The sequence below is a fragment of the Mycteria americana genome, chromosome 4 (genome assembly GCF_035582795.1).
Source record: "Mycteria americana isolate JAX WOST 10 ecotype Jacksonville Zoo and Gardens chromosome 4, USCA_MyAme_1.0, whole genome shotgun sequence".
Classification (NCBI taxonomy): domain Eukaryota; kingdom Metazoa; phylum Chordata; class Aves; order Ciconiiformes; family Ciconiidae; genus Mycteria; species Mycteria americana.
In genome coordinates, this window is record NC_134368.1 from 86,096,374 (window position 1) to 86,122,179 (window position 25,806).

Below are 25,806 nucleotides of genomic sequence, written 5' to 3' on the forward strand. Positions count from 1 at the left end.
AGATGCAAGATGTGGTAATGTAGTTTTTGGATTTCAAGAATAGATTATACACTCTCTTTGTAGACATACATAGCTGATGAGTATTATTTCTATGAAAGGATTGCACTGGAGCAAGGGAAACGTGGAAAGTGTAAAATATTCCATATTCTTTTAGACCATCTTTGCATCTAATGCCAGGTACAGTTTTAATGTAACTTTCTAGCAATTTTTTTTTGTTTTAGTCTTCTATGCCGCAGCATAGAAAGGGTTGTTATAGTTTCCCACTTACATGTTGATCGATTATTTTAATTTTATTCATAGTCATTGTACAGTTTTTCATGGAAAGAAAAAAATAACATCAGTGTTTGAAATAATTACATTCCACAGCATTCTGTGGCAGTAATGTGAGGCCCCATCTTTTCCACTGTTTCTGACATTACATTCCAGGATTATTTTATCAATATTTCAGTCGCTAACATCCAGTCCTATGAGTGTTCACATGCATGATGTATCCTTCATCAGTTGTATCTCGCTGTGCTCTTGTTGCACATAAAAAGGAATGCTAAAAATTTAGGATGGGAAGCCTGATTAATTGTTTCATCCCTGCCGCTTTCCTACAATCTACTGCTGCTCAACACATGAGAAAATCATCTCTGGTCAGACCAAAGGTCCAGCTAGCTGAATAGCAGATGCTTAGGAAAACATGGTATTTAGAGGTTTATCCTTCCCTTGAGATGCTCTCTCTGGTCCTGGAGTTGAGTCACTCAAGAACCGCCTGATGGCACCTACTCAAGTGCCTCTTTTCTCTTATTGGAACAAGTAGATTCACAGTAGAGTTTATTTTTCTGTGACACTATGCTGAGATTTGTGAAGTCTGTCAATCTTCATGCTACTTCGTCTTCATTAAGTGTAACAGCCTGACATGCATTATATGCTCCTGACTGGCGACCAGTTCTATTTCCACACATGAGACTGATCTGTTGTGGGATTTGGGGTAGGACACATTTTCTGTTTTCTCTCATACCTACTACTGGTATGGGTCTTAACATAAACAGGTTTCAGCTGGAACCTCAGCATTCTGCAGCAATATAAATAGTAGCAACACTGCACATCACATTTCTTTACCAGTGAAAATAACCGCTAACATGGAACTTGGCCCCTTAGTTCTCCATAGTCAACATCTGCATCTTCTTCCATTGCTCTTCTCCACCTTGCCAACACTTCCTTTTACCCTATTTCTTCTTTTTCCCCTATTTCTGCTGGTGTCAGAGGTAGATTGCCAAAAGCTATATTTTCCCAGGTAAAAGAGGTTTTCTGGGATTTTGGTAGCAGATCTTTGCTTCTGGAATAATGACTTTTTATCATCATTATCCCTTTACAAAAGAGAGGATGGGACAAAGGGGATTTAAAGACAGCTGAAGCCTACAAAGAAGCTGAGAAGAGCCTACCTTGTGTTAAGGGTTATATAGTAGGAACCCAGTAGGAACCCACACTGGATTTACTCATAAAATGCTTTTTTCATTTAGTTACAGTTTCAGCCTCTCCTTTAAACACCACTGCTGTGCCTGTCTTCAATAGCCCGTGTTTCTGGATCAAAACTTACTTTTCTTCCTTGAAGAATACTGCTCTTTATTATGTCATTTGTAACAACAGAGCTGTTAGGCTAACGTAAATTTAGTCCAAATTTCACTTCCTTTCACATTCCATTTTTGCTGAAATGAAGTAGATGAGAAAAATACAGAAACTTCAATGGGAATAATCTTGTGCAGATGGAGGAAACCCAGATGCATTTAGTAGAGCAGCTCTTTTGTCAGTCAAAGGAGTCCAAAGGACAGATGTGTTGTTTGTTAATCATTCAGAAAACCCTTGTGATTAGGAACTCCTAGATCTTGAAAAGGCCAGCCAACTAAGAAAGATACACTGCGCTCCAGCACTCATTGTACTCCATTTGGGAGAATAAGAGGATTCCTTGGCCAGAAGTAAGTAAGAACAATGTAAATAAGGTTATTATACATAAAAATCAGAGTGCATGCCCTGGAGGATGGGGAGATTTCAGTTCTGTAAATCAGCTAGGAAGATCTGGCAAAGTTCATTGTCCAATTGGCTTACAAATTTAACAAGAAGACTAGTGCAGACATTTCTTTAAGAGGCTTAAGGAAAAACAGAGGTACATTCAAGCCAATTGATTAAAACACTATGAAAGGGAAATGAAAGCCATTAGTAAAGAACCTGAAAGCAATACACTGTGACCCCCAGAGAGTATCCCCCAACTGTACAGAGTATAAGGGTGGAGGGAAAGCAGAGAGTATCCAATGAGAGCTAAGATAAATAAAAGCGTAAAGTCATGTGGAATATAGGAAGAGTTCAGCATGTACTGAATTTTTGCATGGGTGAATATAAATGTATCCATTTATCTAATTCATGTGATACCCTAGGATTTGTAACTCCTGTTGCATTTATTCAACATCATAATTAAAAAACATTTTTATTATTAATAATTATTTGTATTACTTATGACATGGTCCAAAATCAGGGACTCCAGTTGCTAAACAAACAAAGATGAAGTATACAGCTGCTGCCCTCAAATATGGACAAATAGAGAATACTACCAAAAAAAAAAAAGAAACTAAGATTAGTCAACAGTATGATCGATCATTTCAGCACATCATCTGCATACTTGCTTTCAATATTTCTGTAGACCTCCTGACAAAGTAGAAATATCAGAGGCTGAAGAACAGTGCTTTGCTAACTCATGGGGAGATCCTTCTAAACATGAAGGACGACTTAGAAGAAAGCACAAGGTACTTGTTTGGAAATCTATGTAACAGGGGAAGATGCTCTCACGGAGAAATCAGTTGGGTGGAAGTAGCAGAGCAGTGATAGAGCAGTGTGGCTCATACGGTAACTGCAGCAGAGGAGAGGAACTGAGCTGTTCAGCCAAGTTGATGGTAAAGCATCCAAGAATGGAAGCTAATGGAGAATGACAAAGATTTCAGTCTGGACTAAAGGAGACAACTGAATGTCCTTGTTGAGAGATTATCCAAAGTTAAGATGTAGAAGGAAAAGAGGAGGAAAAGAGGCACAAAACCCCCACAGAAAAGGAGGAGGGAATTGGAGAGGATCTGCTTGTAAGATGTGCTGAGGGAATAAATAGAGAGGTAGAAGAGAAATTGGGAGAAGACAGAGGCACAGCAGCCAGACCAGACATGATCTCAAGCAGACAAGTGCAGTTGCGTGGGTCAAAGGGGATGAGCAGGGACACTTCTCAGAGACGCCGCTAACGCTGGATAGAGCTTCAGTCATGCTGACTTATGAGGCAGCTGCAACAGCCAGTAACAAAGATTTGGCTCAAATAAGCACCACATTTAAGTATTGATACTCATTGGAACAGAATGGTACTGCACAGCAGAATCATCTCTTTTTCTTGTTATTCTTAGGTATAAGAATTGAGTACTGAACAACTTTACAATCCATCTGTGGGAGAACATAGCAATTGAAATTATATGTGAACAGTAGGACCTGTTAAACTAGGTCACCTGACTTCACCAGATAAGGTGACTTCAGCAGATAATGTAAAATTAAAGTAGGTCAGCTGACTTCACCAGGTAAGGGTCTAATTCTGAGCCCCTTCACAACTTGTCATTCTTAGTAAACAGAAGATTAACTCAAAGTGAGCAAAGTTGCACCAGCTAGGCAGTCTACTGCTCCATAAGGGCAGAAAGTTTAGACTTGGATAAACAAAAAGACATGGGTTAAAAAAAAAAAAAAATCTTTGTACACAGTTTAGTAATTTTTTTTCACTCCAGCTAAGCACTGAGGCCTGGAAATAAGCAGGTGAACACACCACTAATTGCACCATAGGTAAATCCATGAGCAACCCAGGCATCATTTTCTTCTACCCTTTTCTACATATCAGAGTTACCTATTTACCACAGGTTTTATTTGTCATGTTTATTCTTCATGTCATGGCCTAAAATATTTCCTTAGTCTCTTAATCAGTCTGCCTCCTTACTGGTTGCTGCCTCTCCTTCTAGAAATTTCGGTACATATCTCATTTGTAAAAACAATAAAAGAGAACACTTAACAGTAACAGAAAAAAAAAACAATTGGGAAGTTTCCTCCTCTCTAAAAATACTACAGTGAGTATAAGCTCACTGTAGCTTATAGTATGTTACTGTAGCTTATAAGAATGCTCATTGTAGCATTGCATCTGAGGGATAAAAGTAGTTCTATAGGGCCGATGAATCAGAATTTGCAGTCCTAGCCATTTATTACATCAAATCCATCCATATATGAAGAGCTTAGAAAGACATTACAACATTTTATAAGTAGTAATACTAATGTTCTCTCATTATGCATACTAAATATCCTGGATGATTAAATATTCAATACATTATTTTCTTGTTTTGATTCTTTAGGATAAGCAAGATTAAAATCTCACTGTCTAGTATGTTCTACTGCTCTATACTTATAATCTTCCTATCTCAGTTATGTTGAGCTAAGAGTTACTGAACAAAGAGCAGGGAGATAAAGAAATTCAAGTTCTGTTGTTTTCTACTCACAGAGAAAACAATCAACAAAAAATTCCACTCCCACATGAAACACCTTCACCCATACTAGGTCCAAGGGAAGTTTTGTCATTTACAGCAATATAACGTACTCTTTTTTTTAGTGTCATTTTTCTATACACAGTTGAGGGGTTTGGACAGAATAACGTTTACAGCAGTAGTGTAACACAAAAAACCCCACTGTGTTGATAGTTAGAAAATGGCATCAGCTAACATGTCACCTGGTTACCCTTTATCATTTTTTAAAATGCAAAAGAGATTTGAAGAGCCACAAGCTACATAACAGATTCAAGTTTGCATCTGATGCTTACCAAATCTGAGACTAGGTTTTGATCCAAGGGAAATTGGGATTTCACACATAAGTGTTTGGCCAGAACAAATAAGCAACTTGCCCACAGTCAGGTTTGATGTGGGAGGCCCTCTCTAGGTAACATCATGAATAAATCCAAAATGAACAGAAATATTTTTCCATTTACTTACCCACATTCTGACACTGAGTTTTTATCTAACAAATAATTTAAGTGCAGATCAAGTTTTAAGGAGGGAAGTAAAAATTACTAGGTGTCTATCAAGAATTACAGAAGAATGCAAAATTTTTTGATCACAGGATTAATTTCTTGCTAATGCATTTCAACATTTAGGTCCTCATCATTTCAGGCATAGCCTGCATTAATAGTACATGTTTAAGAAAGAAACTCATGTCAGATAAGTATCATCTGCCAAGAACACACATTTTTTTAATATTTTTTAGCATGCAAAGACATATCAAATTTCCATGAATTCACTGTTATGTTCTTACTAACAACTGTGGTGGACAGCAAGTAATAACGGAGACAGGCCAGCACAACAGTAAAATATGTGGACACATCAATTTATATAAACCACAAATCAATTTATATAATAATTTGGTTATTATTGTTGGTTTTGAGGAGCAGTGTTGCCAGCTGTCACAAAACACATAAACAGTTCATAATCTGTAATAGTTCCTTAGACAGCTGCAAGACCATAAGCAACTGACTTTTCTTCCTCAAAAGCCTTCATGAAACATGTTATTTAGTTCCAAAATGGACAGCTATTTCAGAAACTATATACCAAAAATACAGAGGAAAAAGTAAATTTCTCTTTTAAAGTAAATGGTTTTGTAGAGTAGCCCAGCCAGTTAATTCTGGGCATCGTGTCCTAAAGGGAAGCAACTGTTATAAGATACATAGGCCTGGTGTAAATGAAGTAGATCAGTTTATTTTAGCAGTTCAATTTGTGAAATTAAAGTAGGTCAGCTGACTTCACCAGATAAGGGTCTAGTTCTGAGCCCCTTCACAACTTGTCATTCTTAGTAAACAGCAGATTAACTCAAAGTAAGCAAAGTTGTACCGCTTAGGCAAAGTCTACTGCTCCATAAGGGCAGAAAGTTTAGACTTGGATAAAAGCTAAGCAACAGTAAACAAACATAAATCTTCATACCCTTCATGCCACCGTTGCTCATTGCCACAGGCCAGATTTCACCTCCCTCTACTACATTACTTCAGAAGCCATATAGTTATGACAGTTCATAGGCATAAAGGACAATTTAGGCCAGATGCGGAAAATGACTTACGGACGAGCAGAGTCCAGGGGAAGACAAAAGGAAGCAAGGCTCCATGTGGCACAGACATACTTAACAGCAGAAATGGATCAGAACTTAAATTCAGCAGAAAGTGCAGAAACAAGGCAGGTTTCAACTTATGGAATCTACAGGAGGATATAAGGACTGCCCTACTGACTCAGAACAAAGGGCCCATACTGTCCAGTATGCTAACCTGGACAGTCACTAAAAGAGAGCAGGTAAACCTGGCCCATTTTTATGGCCCACATAGAATCATACAGAATGGCTGAGGTTGGAAGGGACCTCTTGAGATTATCCTGTCCAACTCCCCTGCTCAAGCAGGGTCACCTAGAGCAGGCTGTCCAGGACCATATCCAGACATCTTTTGAATACCTCCAAGGAGGGAGACTCCACAACACCCTGGGCAACTTATTCCAGAGTTTGACCACCCTCACATTAAAAAAAGTGTTTCTTGTGTTCAGATGGAATCTCACGTTTTAATTTGTGCCTATTGCCTCTTGTCCTGTCAGTAGGCACTGCTGAGAAAAGTCTGGCTCTATCTTTATTTCCTCCCATCAGGTATTTATACACATTTGTAAGACCCTGGATCCTTCCCTTCTCCAGGCTAACCAGTTGCAGTTCTCTCACCCTCTCTGCATATAAGAAATGTTCCAGTCCCTTTATCATCTTTGTAGCCCTTCACTGGACTTGCTCCAGTAAGTCCATGTAGAGACATGGACTGGGGAGCCCAGAATGGGACCCAGCACTCCAGATGTGTCTCACCAGTGCTCAGTAGAAGGGACCTCACCTGCTGGCAATACTCTGCCTAATGCAGCCCAGAAGGCTGTTGACCTTCTTTGCTGTAAGGTCACATCACTGGTTCATGTTCGGCTTACTGTTCACCAGAACGCCAAGGTCCTTCTCTACAGATCTGCTTTCCAACCAGTTGGCCCGCAGTTTGTACTGGTGTCTAGGGTTATTCCTCTCCAGGTGCAGTACTTTGCAATTCCCTTTGTTGAACTTCATGAGGTTTCCCTCTGCCTGGTTCTCCAGCCTGTCAAGGTCCCTCTGAATGTCAGCAAACCCATCCAATACATCAACTGTGTGATTATCTGTGTAACTGTGTGCGAAGACGTGGGCCCATTGAGGTTTTGTACAGTAGCATAATGACACCTTTTGCCTTGTTATCAATATTCTCTTGGGGATGCCCAACATGTTGTTGATCATTTTGGCTGCCAGGGCACATTAAGCCAATGGTTTTGTGGAACTGCCAATGATGGTAAGATCTCTCTTTCCTGAGTTATAACCTCCAGTTCTGAGTCCAGGATTGTGTAAGTACAGTTTACTTCCTCCTAGATGCCTAATCTTCCAGTAATTTACACTGACACATTTCTGTCACTTTTTGCCAATGCATTCAGTTTTGTGAGGTCCCCATATATTTCTGCAAGGCAAGCATGGCATTTTTCTACCTAAGCAACCTAGTAGCAGCTGCAGACTTGAAAAATCTCACTGGTCCAGCCTCTTCTGCACGGTGTCCATGAAGACATGGAATAAATGTTTTATTGGCACTTTTAATGGTCAAAGTAATCACTAAATCCTATCCTATGCTTTCTACCCTTTCACCAGCTTTCAGGCCATAAGGGGACTTTTTCAGCAATCACATGGTGACTTCTGTGTTTTTAATAAACTTTGGTATGAAAGGTCGTCAAAAGCTTATTTAAAATCCAATATGAAAATCCAGTATGTCCACTAGATCCACTTCAACCACGTGCTTTTTTGACACTCTTGGAGAACTCCAACAAACAAAGAAGTCAGGATTTCCCTTTAACGATGCCATGCTAACCTTAGCCAAACAGACCACTTTCCATGCATTCAGAAATCTTTTTTTTTATTACAGTCTCTCACCTTGCCAGGGAAGAAAGTCAGACTCAGTGGTCTGTAATTCCCAGGATCTCATATAGCACACTTTCCTAGGTAGGATTTACAGTGGCAATGCACAGTCCCCTGGCAGTTACTCTTTGCTACATAGTGACAGGTCGTAAAACTTCACCACCAACTCTGTAATTTCACATTATCTATTGGTCATGCACTGATTTTCTAATGTTAAATCTAGGCCACAAGAATACAGTTCATCTTTTTTCACATCCTGTTTTTTTCCCCTCAAGTTTGCCACTATGTCAGAATTAAAGCATCAGCACAGATATGTTTCTTCAGGGACCGACACCACATCAGTACTATCTATATGGTACCTGTGCACTGACTATTGATACTATTTGTGTGGTAATTCCTTGTTACTATCTAAGGATCAAAAAAAGACCACATACTGAATACTATATATTATGCGAGCTAAAATGCTCACTTCCCTGAATCACGCTGCTGTGCCTGTTTAGCATTACAATTTTAAAAGTTTAAAAGTGATTTAGAGAAGCTCAGGTTTATGGTGTCTTACTTTAAATGCCTTAAGAAAAATAATTTTCAGAAGCGCTGGGTACTTTTGCTCTGAAAATCAAGACTTTTTAAAAGAGTTTTGGGTTTCCAAACAGATAAAACTCAACCTAAAGTGCTTATTATCACTCACGAGGTCATGGCTGAAGGAAAAGCTACTTTCCAGAACCCCTCCGGTTTCCTGTCTTCTCATAACTATATTATGCAGCAAATGAAGGCCCCTAACAGTCATGGCATGAAAAAGATAGCAAACACAGGAAGATCATAGAAATATTCAGACTATGCAACAGAGCTGTTCAGAGTTGGTGGTTTTCCTTTGCAAGAGCTTGTGCAAACATTCTGTTCAATTTCATATCTGTGGGAGTTTGCATCCCCCACATCTAATTTTCAGATACAAACTCACACAAACCCTTATTCTCATAATAAACATCCCCAGCTACATCCCACCTAAATTTTCCATGGTGCTGAGTTTAATAAAAGATGGATTTAGCACCATTTTTTGGACAAGACTTGTTAAAAGGTTTCTGATTAAAAAAAATCCTTTTTTTCATCTGCACTAAGAGAGGCATAGAATTTGGTGCCTTGTGACACTTCGCATTACAATAGTTCTAAAAAAAGGTAACTTGAAGATTAGCTTAGTGATCCCAGCATATTTTGCATCCTTTTGCAAGGGAGAAAAAAACCACTGTTGACACTAATGCCTTCTATGTGTTGTATCAAATGAAATAGTTATGGTAAAATACAACACAGCATTCAAAAAGATTTTGTTTCCACAAACAAATTCTAGTTTCTGGCCAATATACATCAAAACAAATTTATCTTCAATGTCCACCCATTGGTACTGTGCCACATTTAAGAGTATTTCTTACAGGAGTAGATATTCTTCAAATACTTGAATGAAGCCAAAGTTTATAGGTGCTAAGGTTCAGTTTTCAAATAATTATAACTGTACTGAAGCTTAGGGTTTAGCACTTTTACTTGTTAACAACATGCTAGCAGACTTGTGATCCAACCAAAGTAATCAATTACCAAAGTAATCTGAGAAGTATGAGTAGCTTGCTCTTTCAAAATTATCCTTAGTATGGCGCAGTGCAGGAAAAAAAAAAAAGATGAAGTTTTCTAGTATTATGAAATTGAAAGGTCCTTTTCCTTTGTTACAAGTACTTTAGAAGAGCTTATTTATGAAAGTATGCACATCACAGAAAACAGTGTTTCACGACAAGTATCACTGCTGAAGGACTTGGTTTACTCACGTTTGAACAATGCATTCTCTCTGAAGCTATAGCTCCTAGCTTTTCAGCCTTCGAAGTACAGTAGGAAACACTATATTGTGTTTCTTTCAACAGAGACTTTGATAAGGGAGTTCTGTCATTCTTCCTTGCTGGAGTTTGCATTGCCTTAGGCTGATTTAGAAGGCCATCTGGAAATTACAACTGATTAATTAGCTGTGAGCCTATGATGTGAAGAGGGCAGATGGAAGAACACAGTACTTCATTGCTCCCTGCCCTGCAAGAGTTACCAGTCCAATACCCGACCCACATCAAGGTCCCAGCCTCTTTCCAGGAAGATTTAGAAAGATTCAGATAAGTCTGCCACAGTAATTGTCTTTCCTCGGCTGCTTTTTCTCCCAGCTCTGTTCACTGGAGATTCCAATGCTGACACAGATGATGTCTAAAAACCATGAGGGAAGGGAGCTGACAACACAGTGTTTTCAGCAGAAGTCCTGCCTTGCAGTCCACAGAACTTAGGCAAAACCAGCTTGGCTTTACATTTATCACTCCTAGACGTATTCCCAAATGGAAAAGCTGTAGTATTATAAACCTAAATTTTGTCTCATAGAAAAAGGCATTTGAGAATCCTCCTGGCCCCTGTATGTATATACCAGATTCACTTGCACATGTCACACATACATTCATATTTACTGCCCATGATTTTCTGGCCAGAGATATGGAAGCCCTCTACCAATATTCTGGTGTTGTAAGTATCATAACATAAGTACTAAAAAGCAGTTTTAGACTGAGAAGGAGGGGAAAGCTGTTCAGCTTTATCTCCCCACTGAGCCTTCCATTTGCCCTCTCTCTATACACTCCAAGTGGGAAGGACAAGATTAAATGAATATCAAATTATTATTCTATATTTCTGAGAACAAAGGCTTCCTCTCTAATGCTTTGGATTGCTACCCTTGTAGTCAGCTTGAGTTTACAAAGTCAAGAGAGCTAGCTGATCCCTTCGGCCTAACAACTATTTGAATAATGTTAATAAAAATATGAGAAAGACTGGAGATTAAAAAAAACCACCACTCTATTTTTCATTTTCTGGTTTAGGAAGTGAGAAGGTCTGAAGACTAATAGAGGACATGATAGAAATGGTAAAGATATTATTGCTCTTGATAAGGTAATTACATTTTGGAGCTCCAGTCGTGAACCACCACATTATACAAGGTCTTATGCAATCACAGAGGAATATCCAATACAAGCACTACAGCAAAGTAAGAGAGACAGAGATTATTTGTTCCATTTAGAGTTATAGCTATGTATGAACTACAAGTAACCAAGCAGCTCTTAATTTCTTACTGGAAGCAATACAACATTGTCACAGGCATCCTAATGAAGGAAGTCAAAGTTAGCTTACAAAGCACATTTATGCAAAAAACAAATTATTCTGTCATTCTCTCCTTGAGAGAATGCAGCTGACTATTTTGTCAGCTGCTTTTACTTGAAAATTAAGACAGATAAGCAAAAAGGTATCATCTTTGATAAATACCTTTTTCTGCACAAACAGTATCACAGCATACCCGCTTAAATTTAAGTCTCACTTCTTTCAAATTTATCACTGATGAAATATATATGTATGAGCATCACTGAAAACTGCACTTTCACAGGTTTTCCAAGAGACCTGGTCATAACTAATGACTTAAGATTAACTTAAGATCAACACCATCAAATGCTTGCCAGAAGATGGCTGGTAAGAGAGGGATGCAGAATTATAGCACATTTACAATTAATGTTGAGACAGAATTTAAGACAGAAGTTCTTCAATAAACATGTTTACAAATATTTCATTGTACTTGGATTAAAACATAAGGCTCAGTATTTGTTCATCAAATCCTTTTTCTCTCTTTAAATTACTGAGGAACATGTTTTGAAACGCTAAACTCCTGACTAGAGACAGAAAAAGCTACCTGATGTCCACTCCAAAAAATCCTTCCTTCTGCACTGAAATCTGAAATCAGAGTCAACCTCTGCCTATTTTACTCTGTCATACATGCTAACATCAGACTTGCCATTTTCAACTTGTCAAACAGCCCACAACTAGCTATTTTAAACTAAATTGTAAATATTCCAGGAGCAACCCAAAGGAAAGAAAAACCAGTATATCTAGTTTGCAAAACCTTTCCAGCTCATCATTATTTTCCAAGTGGATAAGTCCAACGGTCTTCAGGTTTTTTCTCCCAGTAGGATAAATGACATACGGACTCAAATGTGAGTCCATGCATTAAAGCACTTCAGCTCTTTGCTTGTCCATAACAAGGTGAGAAGTTCAAGGCTCCTGATATTACCTAACAGTAATATACATGTATGGAAAATTTTGTTTACCTTTCCCTCCTATTCTTCTTTCCTCTTCTTCCTTCTCTAAACCATTCCAGTGCCCACGTCTTGACATATTGAACTCCGCAGGTTAGGCTGCTTTTGATTTGCGAGGAGAGTTATAATAGTTAATTACAGAGCACCGTCTTCTGTGACTCAAACATTTTGCATTTATAGGCTCTTGATATAGTCCAGAGCAAGAGGCTAACCCATATTTAATTTGTCCAACACGTTTCTGGTTAAAGTTCCATCAAATGGGTGACTGGAATCCCTCCGATTCAGCTGGAAAAGTCACTTTGAAGGAGGCGTTTATTAGCAACATTTGCCTCAGTCACAACAGGAGGCCCTGAGGGCCTGGGGAAAATCAGTGGTTGCTTATAATAGTCAAAACCGGCTATTCCCCACAGGATAAAGTGTCAATAATAGGTTAGATATTATGATTTGGAATTGATTTTACAGCGGGTATAAAATTAAAGAAAATGAGGCCGTTTCTTTAGGCAGCAAAGGTCCGTGCTTTGCACTGCCCTCTAGCCTGACCCCCACAGCCCCAGCCCCAGGAAGCACGGGCAGGCTGCAGCAGGGCTTGCCTCCCAGCCCGCGCACCCAGTGCTGCACAGCTGCTCCGCATAGAGCATGATTAACATAGCTCAAGGCCCACAGCACTTAGCACAATTAAATCAACAGGCTGTAGCTCATTCCTCCGGCGTGACAGGAAAAAGGCGCAAAACCCAGATGCCTTTGCTTTCTTCTATCTTTATGTTTGCTGGAGCGATTTTTGTGAGTGTTTAATCCTCTCTGCGGCCCAACATTCACACGGAAATTTAATGTGCATGTGGTTTTGACTGAAAAAGTCCCAAGCCAGAATATCATTAGCTCACGGTCGTTTCAAGTGATATACTCAGTAGTTAATTCTGAGGGTTTTCTACATTAAAATGAGAAACATTTTCAGCAGTATTGTGAAGGAATGTGTTGGGCAGCCTGCAACTATGAATATTTCTCTTTTCTTGCAAATGGACACTCTGGAACACCTCTATAGAGACAGCCACAAATTCCTTTAGCACGAGGAGCGCTGTCAGACTGCTTCATCTTGAGGAAAAGATATTCTGTAGTCTTTTACATTATGTTACTCTTGAGGTCTTTTACAGCATCTTATTCTCTGTACTGTCCTGAACAAGGAGACAGCTTGGTAAGAGAGTCCTGCTGTATCAGACAGACTATATTACTATTGTAAATGTGATAAAATTGTTCTTTGCAGAACACAGCAAAGAGCATCCTTAAAAAACTGTGGAATAAGAACGACCTTACTGAATAGCTGCATTAAACAAAAATGTGAATACATTCTCTCTCTTTAGCATCCCAGCCAGGCGTGGTAACCGAAAGTTCCTCTTGTTCAAGCCAACAACTATTATCCTTTCCTGGTTATTTCACTGTCCCTAGAAAATTTAATGGATACTATTCTCAAAAGCATTAATGTTCAAATGTTTCATGGAACTTAAGCTCCTCATTGACAAACACCTCTAAAATTTAGCCTAAGCTTAAGTCTTGAAATGCTATAGGCGCTTAGGAGCCGAAGTCTCAGTGAAACCCTGATACTCACAACTCCTTTCTGAAAACAGACTAGCTCATAAATCACTGAACATTTTGTCCGAAAAAAGCGCTACATTTTTGCCCTGTTGTAATCAGGGACAAATCCACTAGTCCCATTGGACTTATTCTGAGCAATATCAGGTCTAAGTTTCACCAACCCTATGTAAAACCTTGAATGTATAAAACTTACTTTCAATCCTGTCTTTTTCTTTTGAGGTAGTTGTGTGGATTTCCTTTTTCAAATTTTATTTTGTTTTCCATCTTTATTCCCTTCTCTCTTTGCCTCCTTTATACTCTCCCTTTACATTCTTCTCTTTTGTCAGTGTTTCTATCTCCATTCAATGCTTCTTCATTACCCCTTTTCCGTAAGATTTCAAAAATTATTTTTAAGCATGTTAAAACCAGGAAGGTAGGACTGAGCCTCATGATGAACACAGTATTTTGAAAGAAACCAGATTGTATGTAGAAAAGGTTGCAGGTGATTTTTTTTTTCTTTAAACAAAAAGGTTTACAGCTTTACCAGTCTCAAAAGGTCCTCTGGGTCTGAAGGTGAAGACCATAGTGCTCTTGATGGAGAAGGTATAAAGCGCATGGCCTTAGTGAAGAATAAAATGATGGAATGTTTGTTCTGTCCCCACCAAAATGCATTAGCCACAAAAAATTTCTTCTAAACCAGTCAATGCATTGCCTTTTTCTCAAGGGACTCAAAGAAACATTTGCATACAGGAGGTGTTTAAATAGATGTTAACAGAACATCAGGGTCACTGATAGGGGCCTGTGAGCACCACATCCCTGTGCAAAGTGCTTGATGTTTGACAGCCCTGCATCAGCCCATCACCCAGCTCTGTCCTGAGCTTTCACACATGAGGTGGTTGGATTCAATCAAGAGTGGAGGAAAAGCAGAGAACTCTCTTTTCATGCATATTTGGGAGCCCCAGGGATAAGAATGCTAATACAAAGTCTTTGTCATCCAGCACTATTTCACAGACCTTGATGTGGCCTTTCTTCTCATACTATGTTTGCTTAAGGAAAAAGCATGCCCTGTACTTTATCTACTTGTGAGTTGCAAACTAATTGTTACATCTTTGTGGCAAATGTGTTCTTATTCAGTAGCAGGGACCGTTCTTAGTCTGTTGATACCTTATGTATGTCTTATAGTCACCCTCACTCTCTTCCCTAAGCTGTCATCAGATTATGAATCTCAGAGCTGGGGGGACCTTGGTAAATTTTCCTCACTGTCACGGTTAAGCAAACTTTGAGAAAACAGTGCTGGCGTAAATATACATCTGACTTCAATGCTCAGCTGGGATGAGAGCTGGAAGTAAAAAATTGCTAGTTTCACAATTATGATACAACTACCCTTCTCCTACCATGCACAGAAAGCAACAAAAAAACCTGTCCCAACTTGCTCCCTCGCTCTCCATTATCAGTGCATGTCCTCTACATTACAGACAAGAAACAGCCCTTCTGGGACCATGATTTGATTTACATCATCACATAACCAATACATTAAATAGTTATTGGAGATGATTTTTGCCATGTCCATGCTTTCTGATGAAGTGTGCACAAAACACACATCTGGTCTATTAAGCTATGGAAACATTGTGTAAACCATATGGTAAGGGCTGATGAAAAAAGAGACCAGTGAAATCTTCAAACCTAAATACATTTGCCAGAGTTGGGGGTCTGATTCTGGTAATAGCCAGTACCAAGCTGGGATAATGTAATTAAAAATGTGTGATGTTACATGGGTCCAAGCATAGCAGGAGATTCCAGTCTGAAACCTAATGTGGTACATGAAATGCTGAACTTCATTAGGTGAAGCTTCTAACAACCATATGACACTGCTAAAAAAACCCTTATCAATACAACCCATGACAGTCTGAAACTGTATAAGTTTCCATGCCTCCTTTTACAAAAAGTACCAATTTAAACAGATTTTGCCACTCTTATGAAAAGAAGCTGCTAGGTTTCTACCTGGGATTAGGATGTCTGACTAACAAATCTTTGAAAATACATTTTATTTTCATAGATATCTTTGAAGTATAGCTTTGTAGCCAATTTTACACTCAAGTATCTCTAAATATGATATGAATCATTTTTCAAGTAAGCTACTAATCTAGCTAGTTACATTAAAATAGTTTGGAGTATTTTGGCTGTTTGGATTTGTGCTGAAGGAGATAAACCAATAACAACTTTCAATTATGTAAACCCAATGTCTTCAGGTGGCTTTAAAACTGTTATTTTTGATTATCAATGCCAAGACTCAGGCACACCTTTTCAAGTTTTCAGTTTGATTTCAAATATATGATTATTTTATTTTTATTTTTTAAATAGGAGCAGGTAGCAGTGCTGGGTTCTGGTATTAATTACACATGGAAACAGAAAACCTGAAGTAAACCTGGTAGCATTTTAAGAATCCAGCTATTGTGAATTCATCTGGAATTCATTGAGCTACCCCTGGCTGTAATGAATTCATGCTGTATTAGTAGTAACATCACATGTACACTAATAGATGTTCTACTGAGATCAGTATTATTTAATTGACTCAAAGGATTAGTTTAAGATCAATTTTCTTTTAACTATATTTTTAAAATAGCTTTCTACTGAAGCACAGCTTCCCACAAGACAAAAAGAAGATATCAGAAGAAAAACGTGCATAAGAAAATACACAAAATCTGACATTTTTGCCTCCTTAGGAAAGATACAAAAAGCATTAGAATCATATAGTCTATCCCCCATATAAATAAATACATTGTGTTTATTTATAAAATAATTTTCTCTGTGGGAAACAAAATATTCAGCTCTACAAAAGTGAACATATGCAGATTCAAGAGAGGTATTAAGATGCATCTAAGTAAAAATGATGTATCTTGCTTAAACTGAAGAAAATGATGCGAACAATCTGTAAAGAAGTACGGAGCTATATCATCTGCACATTTCTGCTTTGTCAGGCATGCTAAATAGGAGAACACAAATAACATGCAGAAGATTTCACTGGTACAAGTTGCATGACTGGGATATGGTAAGTAATGGAAAAACAATAGCTTGGATACTTTGGGTTGGAAAGGGAAGATGTTCTTAACTGTTTGCTGTGTCTTGTGAACGGTACCATAAACACCAATGTGACTAGTGTTACCCCTTTTCAACTTAGGTCCTGTTCACCAATAAGTTCTTATTTCCTTCCTGAGTTAGCTGGCTAAGCTGACCAGGCTGATCAGACATCAAGGCTCAGATCCATTTAATATAATCAATCAGTGCTTCTAAGACTGATGAGAAAAAAACAGGTCTTCCTGAGTCTACTGGTTCAGCATCACTGAATAAAGTATAAAAAGTAAAAATAAAGAACTGGTAAGCTCACTGCTTCTCATGTTTTTATGCCAACCTCAGTAACATCGTGAGTCAATGCTATGCCAAAGGAACAGTGAAATGCAACCACAGACAAGGAAACAAACGTGTCTAAAAAGAGGCCTTGCCTCCTAACCAGCCAACAGCCAACTAACTGAATGTGCAGGTACACAATTAAAAGCATATGACTGAGAACTTTGTTGAAAAAATCTTGTATTTCCAACTCATATTTCTACCTACTCTCCTCCTCTAGAGATCCTGGAGGAAAAAAAAAAAAAGGCATCTCTGTTTTCCCTGTATTTTGAAGATAGCTTGGTTTTCTTCACTTTTTCTTTAAAGAAAGAAACCACTGCAGGGAAGTGGAAAAAAAAAAAGATAAATAGGGGATACCTGGTTTGGACAATTCTACTTTTCTCAGATAGTATATTCCACGTATGGACAGCAAGCCTTAGAAATCATCGACATTCCTTACAACAAACAGCTGCACTTTCTTATCCTTTTATTTCAGATTATCGTCCTCCCTGAATCTATCAATCAGTAGCAGAAACAGCTTTTAGCAGAGTTTAGGGCTGTGATCATAAAATAAATAGTCTGAAGACTGAAATCAGACTTTAGAAGAGCTGCTTTCTTAGGAAGCAAGGTTTACACATTCTGTATCGTGTGTCTATTCATCTGTGTGAGCCATCCCTCTCAATAACTTTCAAACTCTGCCAGCCCCCTTCAAACAGATTTATCAAAACAGTAGAGGTCTCAAAAGATGTTAAATTTCTACAGTTTTCAGGAATGGGGAGAAAACTTACTAATGCCCATGTGGGAAAGGAATGATGTCTCTCAGTCCTTAGTAGACATCAGATAATTCACACAGGAGGGTATTATGAATGTCCTAAATGCAGAAAAAGGTTGAAGGAAGTTTGCAGCTTAGCAGACCTCAGTGAATCGATTTCCAAGCCATTCTCTTTGTCCTGTGGATTTTCTAGAATCCTCTTCAATTGCATATGTCTCATTTCTCTTTCCTTTTCTCTGTTCAGATTATCTGGCAATGCTTCCAAGGATGCAGTTCTTACTACTTCAACATCATGTCTTTCACAGCGACTTTAATTTTAATAATCATAAGGTATAGCAACATACAGCAACTTAAAACTTCCCACTATGCAAATTCAACAACAGCTTTTGTTCCTGTAGGTCACCTATCTATTGCTCTAAAGTTATGTTTGTGGGGACCCTTTAATCAGCTTCCAAACTCAAAAAAACATATTCAAGTAATCTGTGCCTACAGGACATGTGGCCTGCTGCAAGCGCTGAAAAACAATACTGCTCTGAAAAACAATACAAGCTCTGAAAAACAACAGAATAAGTGAAATGGACAGAAACGGGACAAACAGAAGGAAACACGCACAGAGAGTAAGAAGGAGAGGCAAATGTGAACCCAGGCTTGTCTCTGTCCTCTTCAGAGATAAGACAGCAGAAAACCTTTTTTGTTGTTGTTTTCAAAATCAGTTATCTGATGGAGGCAACACTTTGTACTAATCTATTTTTCACTTGCAGTTACTTCAAATACTGAGGTATCGGCATCTCTTTACGTATGCTGCATTCCTCAGTGCTTGTCTCAATAAATATTCACAACTATCCTTCTGTTGTGGTCCAAACTGTACTCTGGACTTCAGTGCACGACCAGGAAGTTCCACTCCCTCGGCGGCATCATTATGAAAATGCTTGCATTTAAGGGAAGTATCACAGCAACAAATGGGGTGGCTTTACACTAATCATCTACTACATTTCTGCAGGCAGGAATCTGCAAAAAAGCTCAACAGGGAGGTCTGCCAAGTGTCCCCTGGGATAGTCTTTGTGTAAAAAGGGGTACTTTGGAAGTTAATAATTAGAGACAATCTGTTTTTTATACTGAGTTTAAAAAAGCCAATTAGAGTTAATGGGAATTCAAATGATTCTCATTCAGATTTGTTTGATATGGTTACTATTATAATTCAGTTTTTCATAGCAAAACAGCAAAATGGACATTAAAATTGACTGAACAGTGAAAGAATCCCACTTGCTGGAATTCAGTTTTCTTACAGCAAACTTATCCCTTGTGTAAGAGTTGTGAAGGCACTGGGGATTAATTAAACAATGTAAGAAAGATACACTGAACATATGGACACAATGGAACTACAGAACTTGCTAACATTTACCAAACAAATCATTCACACAGGGAAAGGACACCTCCTTTGTGGAGCATGCTGCCTCATAGCATGTGTGAAAAAGACTCTTGTTACACTGCCTTCCTCAAGCACACCCAACAGCAAGGGAACAGCAACAGTCTCCCTTTGAAGACAAATACACACACTCAGGAGATTAATTGAACACTGAACTAGAAGGGGCAGAAATTATGTAGCGGCCACCAATCAAATGATATAACTAGGTTTCCAAATAGTACAGCACTTTGATCACAAGAGAACGGCCACGCTGCGCAGCAGACAGCAGTGAAGAGATCCTTGAACCAAGTCTAACACATTCCCGTGCTTCAACAGGGGGTCTTGCAGTACTATTACTGCTGAACCCCAGCTGCAACTGGATCCAGAACAGATCCCCAAGTCTATTTTAGGACAGGTATCTGCTTTTGTTTGTAAACCAGCTATTGGCATGCCAGGAATAGAGGCCGTGCATGCTGTGGGCAGCTAGGATGGGGCTAGGAATAACACTCAAGTAACACTGGCAGGAAGCGGGACTCTGTGGAACGAGGCTAGTGCTGAGCTGGGACCACCCAACCCTACAGATACCTTGCACTCGACGGACCACTTTACTTGCCATTTTGGCTGAGGCTTAGCACCACACTATGATAATAATAGGCTCTGCAAGGGTGGCACAGATCCCAAACTAATTTTGACACTGAACAATAAGCTGAATCAAAGGTTTCCCCTCTTTCCCCCCACCGTCAGTAAAAACAGCTATTTTGGCCCAAAATGTGCATGGATGAGAGTTTTCATGGGTAACATTTTATCTTTCTTATTTAAAAAAAAAGACTTTGACCACTATAATTTATTTTATTATAGGTTTTTCTCCACCTTCCTCACATTAGAACGATTATTTAAAATGTGTTTTGATGAGCTTCAATTTAGTGTCATGTTATTTCTTTTAAAAAGGTAAGGTAAAATAATAAAAATAAAATATAAGACAATAATAATTAAAAACTACCAGTTTACACTTACATATTTTTTTCTAAACTGCAGCAAGAACAGTCTGGAAGCTATGTGAAATTCTGGACAGAAGGTACGCCATTGTAAGATGTTAATACTTCTGTCCTTGTGCTAACACAGTTACTTGTCCAGGATTAGCAGAAAGCAGATTATTCTGTATTTCTTAAGTGCCATATAAAAATTCCCAGCTCTGGATCTTGTGTAGCTTTCTGTGTTACACTCCCACAATTCACCCCCCTCTGAAGCCTCTCACTCCCCTGACAAAATGTCCACTTCATCAGTCCCAGCAGCTGAAACACTGGTAGCTCTGACAAGGTCCTTACTCAGACAAATGCCTTCTACCCTGGGCAACACAAACAGCTGGGTAGCATACACAACCCTTTACCTTTCGTGCTCTTAAATATGATTCCTATCTGGAATGCACTCTGCTGGAATGCTCTTGAATCCTATTCAATCATTAGTGGGGAAACTACCCCTTTGTTCTCAATTCAGCCCCTGCCTACCTACTTACTGGTCCTATGCATAGAGCAGGATGACAAATGATTAATTTTTTTTTTTAGAAAAAGGTTTTTGTCAAAATGCTTGTTGAAAAAAACATTACATTTTGATGAAAAATGAAATCCCATGAAGTTCCAATATAATTAATCTCAAATCTCTCATTTTTTTCACTGAAATTTTCACATAATCGTGCTTTCTGGGAAAAACTTATTTAGCCGGAAAATTTTCAGCTAAATCTAGGTCTTAATCTGTCTCAGAAGCACTGACTTTGTACTCCAAAACTCTCCTACATTTTCCATTAATTTCATCCATGTGTTTACAATATACTTCATAATCCACATAGGTTTATATGATAATGGTAAATTTGGATGTGATGAGCACAAAATTATCTATCTTGTAATCTATCCAGTAAAAACTTTTCAAAAGATACACATCTCAAAAAGTGTGCTTTAATTTAACTTCATGGAGATCAGAAGTTAAGAATAACTTAAGTAAAACTTCCTACAGAACAAAAATATTGGTTTTGTTCTGGTTAGCATGTCTGGATAAATCCAGACATTTTTACAGACTTTTGTATTAGAAGTTCATAATCTTCTGATTCTCCCCACTCCCTCCTTGATGAAGTACCTCCTAATAGACAAAATTTCCTGTAACTTTTCACAGGACATATAAGAACAAACTCAGACTATTGATTATGTCTGTGCATTATAATATTGTACTTTCCTTTGACTGCACTCTTGAGCCAGAATCATACACTTCAATTATGTGACCTCTGTTTTAATAATACCAACACCAAACACTCCCTATGGAGTTCTAGAAATACCAGCCTCTTAGCATTTACTAGACAGTGCTGACCTCCCTCACACACTCATGGAATGACTGCTTTTTTTATAACTGTCGGTTATAACTATTTCTATCAAATGCAGACCCAAAATACTACTAATCATGACTTAACTTTCAACTTTAGTCTTCAGTTAGCAATGGCAAGATCAGCTGGTGCTTTAATGAAAGTGGCACACGATGCCATCTATTGTATTCCAATGTGCAAATAAATGCTTGGTGGACATGAATTTTTGTAATTTTATGGAAACACGTAAGAATATTTTCCTGGAAACTGCCACTTCAAAAGTGCTAATTTCATGTAAACATGGATTAAAAAAATTAAATTTAGCAACCTGGAATTAATGGAATATACAGCAATCAAATGAAAGTTGTGGCCTGCTTGTATAGGGGAAGAATCAAGAATGGAAGACATTCAATATGGGGCATCACTCAGAATGGCACATTAAACAATGTTTTTTCACAAAACAGTGTTTGCACTGCACCAAAATATTTTTAAAAGTTAATCTAAAAACCGAACAGTAACTCACGAAAATTAAACAATTAGAGTCTTATTCTTGTGCATGTAGGTAATTTCATTAACATACACTATGGCAAGGGATATTTCAGTCTCAACACTTACTCTATAAGACTGTGCTAAGCATTAATAAAAGCTAAGCATTAATAAAAACTAAGCTTGGGGCTCTTCCTATCTGAATGCCTCTATTCCTGTTCCCCCTTTCAGCACCAACAGCCAAATAGATAACAGCACCTTTACCAATGAGCTGAGCTCCTCTAGGATAAAATACATTGAGACAAGCTGAACATAAAGAGGGAATAAAAAACTCTTCTCTGCAGGAAATAGATAATGCAGCTTTTATAGCATTCACTGTAAATAAGCAGGCCGATGTGCTAGGCTTGTTTACTGAGAAAAAGCTGCTGTTTCAATCATTTGTAAACAGAAACTATATAAGCACCAGAATAAATTATTGAAAAATAAATAAATTTACTAAAGCGTCCAGTTTGGATAACTTATTAAAAAGTAAGAGAAGTATCATGTTACAAATATCCTCTACTCTTGTTGCTTCTTGTGAGTTACTGAGAGACATCTGGCTTCATAGGTATTGTGCCAAAGCCTGTTCCCATTTACACGAATGTAAACGTGGTGTAACTACACCGGTTTCATTGTTTAACTGAGCTTGCCTTGCTGAACGTTCCCAGAGGGGAGAAATGAGATATTAAGCATCATTCCTGAAGGTATTCTGATGTGGGGTTTGTCATGTCATGTTTAGGGATGAAGGCTTTCACTCCTTAATAATCACATGCAATGTTATATTGGCTGTGTTAACTTACCCAAGTGTTCAGGAGAGAGGAGAGACTTAGAGACAGAAGACTCTCAAGCCCAATACCCCCACTATCAGACACCCAGTCACATACTCCATTATACAACCAGTTAGGATTCTTGCCACTACTGAGACACCGGAAAGGTGAGGAGTTCTGTTTGGTGTTTTGTTTTCTTGGACAGAAGCAACCAAAGATGTCTTCACTTTACAGAGATGCCAGACTTTGCTGCTGACCTTCCCATCACCAGGTGCTGAAAGCAGCACAACCACTGTGCTGTCACTGACAGAGAAGAGGTCACTGAGCCTATCTCTGAAGAAAAAAGTAAAACAGATGCATCTGGCAGACTTAACTCTTCTGAGGATCCCTGAGGTTTCCCCCGTTCTGCCAAATTTCATGAGAAAATGAAGAGACTCCCAGCCTTTCTATGGCTGGGGCTGTAAACTCTTCAATACTAACAAGAGACAAAGGAGGTTGCTCAGTCCTAGAGCCTTTGTGCCCAAAGCCTGTAAGATGCCTATGGTGCACAATGCCCAAAGAAAGAAACTGCAATGCTCATAGAAAAGAGAAGACACGAAATTAAAAAGACCCAACTGATTTACTAGGATTTTGAGGCTTCCTCCCTAGACAAAAACCTGTTCGGTAAAGCTCTTTATCCAGAGCTTTACTGTAACCTTTTCATTAATGGTCTGGATGATGGGACAGGGTGTACCCTCAAAAAGTCAGCTGATGACAAAACTGGGAGGAGTGGCTGATACACCAGAGGGCCGTGCTGCCATCCAGAGGGACCTCGACAGGCTGGAGAAATGGGCTGACAGGAACCTCATGAAGTTCAACAAGGGGATGTGCAAAGTCCTGCACTTGTGGAAGAATAAAATAACCCCCATGCACCAGGACATGCTGGGGGGGCGACTAGCTTGAAAGCAGCTTTGCAGAAAAGGATCTGGACACCAGGTTGAACATGAGGCAGCAATGTGCCCTTGCCACAAAGAAGGCTAATGGTATCCTGGGCTGCACTAGGAGGACTGTTGAAGCAAGTTGAGGGAGATGGTCCTTCACCTCTACTCAGCACTGGTGAGGCCACACCTGGAGTACTGTGTCTAGTTCTGAGCTCCCCAGTACAAGAGAGATACGGAACTACTGGAGAGAGTCCAGCGAAAGGCCACGAAGACGATTAAGGGACTGGAGCATCTCTCCTATGAGGAAAGGCTGAGAGAGCTGGGACTGTTTAGCCTAGAGATCTCCATCCTTGGAGATATTCAAAAGTCATCTGGACATAGTCCTGGGAAATCTGCCCTCTGTGACCCTGCTTGAGTGAGGGGGTTGGACAAGATGACCTCCAGAGGCCCCTTCCAACCTCAACTATTCTGTGGTTCTGTATCTCCTTCAAAGTGCAAGAAATAACATGTGTTATGAATAAGTACATGTTGAATTACATGTGTAACCTTTTCACTTCTATTACCTGCAAAAAGCATCACAGAAAAAGGAAACCAAATCCACCAGACCAAGTATATATATATATTTATATATATAAAACCATGTCTGAGATAGAACAGTACAAAAGCATGTAACACAGTAAGTACAAATGAGGAATATTTGAAACTTGACTTACTTGTGACTATTTCACTGCCACGCACCATGTAAATTTACACCTTTCCTGGTTCCTTACATTATTCAGAACTTTGTTTTTCATTTTCCTCAGATACAGACAGATTCAGATGATTTATAAAATCTGCCAGCAAGCTGTTGCCAATTTTAGTATACACGTGATTTAGACCTGTTTTTAGTTTAATTGACATTTTGCTTATTTAAAACACAAAAATTGGCAACTGAGGAAAAAACACTCACTTTTAACAGGATCATGAAAATATTAGCAACAGCAGTCCATAAATCACTAAAAATGATTTTTAGATTCCCAGAGAATGAACAGTCAGTATGTCAAATAGAATGGAGGTTTGATGGGGAAGGAACATTTTCTTCTGGGAACAATTACTTTGCTTTACAAAAACGAGTCCGGTTATAAAGGGCAGTCGTATTCTAACATAAGCATGGTTTCTAGAGTTCTGCTTAATAATATGATAAACCAAATGTAAGAAAATTCATTCTCGAGCATATAAGTAAGTAACAGCACCTTTACCAAATACAAGAAAAGACTGGCTCCATAAAATCTCACCTTAATGCTCTTAAAGATACTGATAATTTCACGCCACAAATCTCAAGAGGGAATGAGGAAGACATGCAGTTCTGATGCCACACCCCAGACCATGTCCCTTCTCCTCCACTCAAAGAGAATGAGAATAGGGCTGCAACCAGAAAAAGAAGGGGGGGGGAAAGGGTCATGACAGGGTTGAGCAGGGACCAATACTGCATGTTTGAAGGAGCACCAAGAGTTATTTAACACAATAGAAATACTCTGTATAAAGAAAAGCTGAGGTAGCACTACATAGGTCAGTATTTTGTTTCAGACCAACACACGCTAGCTTTTATCCAAATCTGGCCATAGTAACTTGTGGTCATTATTCATTAATACATGGGTCAGGAGGTGTTTGTGAATTAGAACTTAAGCAAGTTTTGCAAAATGCTTTTAAAATCACATCAAGAATTGAATTGTGAAGTGAAAATTGTGCCACTGCCTTCTCAGAAGGTCTGCAAAGGTAAGCATTGTCATCTGCACACAAACACAAGTTATTCCCTTGTCACAACAGCTTGGACATGATCTGCTCTGTATCTAGTAAAGTAGATACAGTTGATTTTTATGAGCTTTTAAGATACTGAAAGTTGGCTAAATCATGCTTAATCACAATTCATCATCTCAAGAAATGGGGCTCTTTTTTTAGTATCGAAATTGTTTGCCTAAATCT

The 25,806-nt window shown here is 38.7% G+C and overlaps 1 long non-coding RNA gene across 4 annotated transcripts in view; it reads right to left on the reverse strand.

Annotated features, from left to right (window-relative positions):
• The window catches only part of LOC142409519 (uncharacterized), a 46,771-nt gene that overhangs the window by 18,147 nt on the left and 2,818 nt on the right, over window positions 1-25,806 (reverse strand). For 3 of the 4 annotated variants that reach the window (XR_012775666.1, XR_012775665.1, XR_012775668.1), the window contains exon 1: window positions 9,828-10,116. This is a non-coding gene — a long non-coding RNA (uncharacterized LOC142409519). Of the gene's footprint in view, window positions 1-9,827; window positions 10,117-25,118; window positions 25,249-25,806 lie in introns of those variants that run through there. The other variant, XR_012775667.1, reaches the window with a different exon arrangement.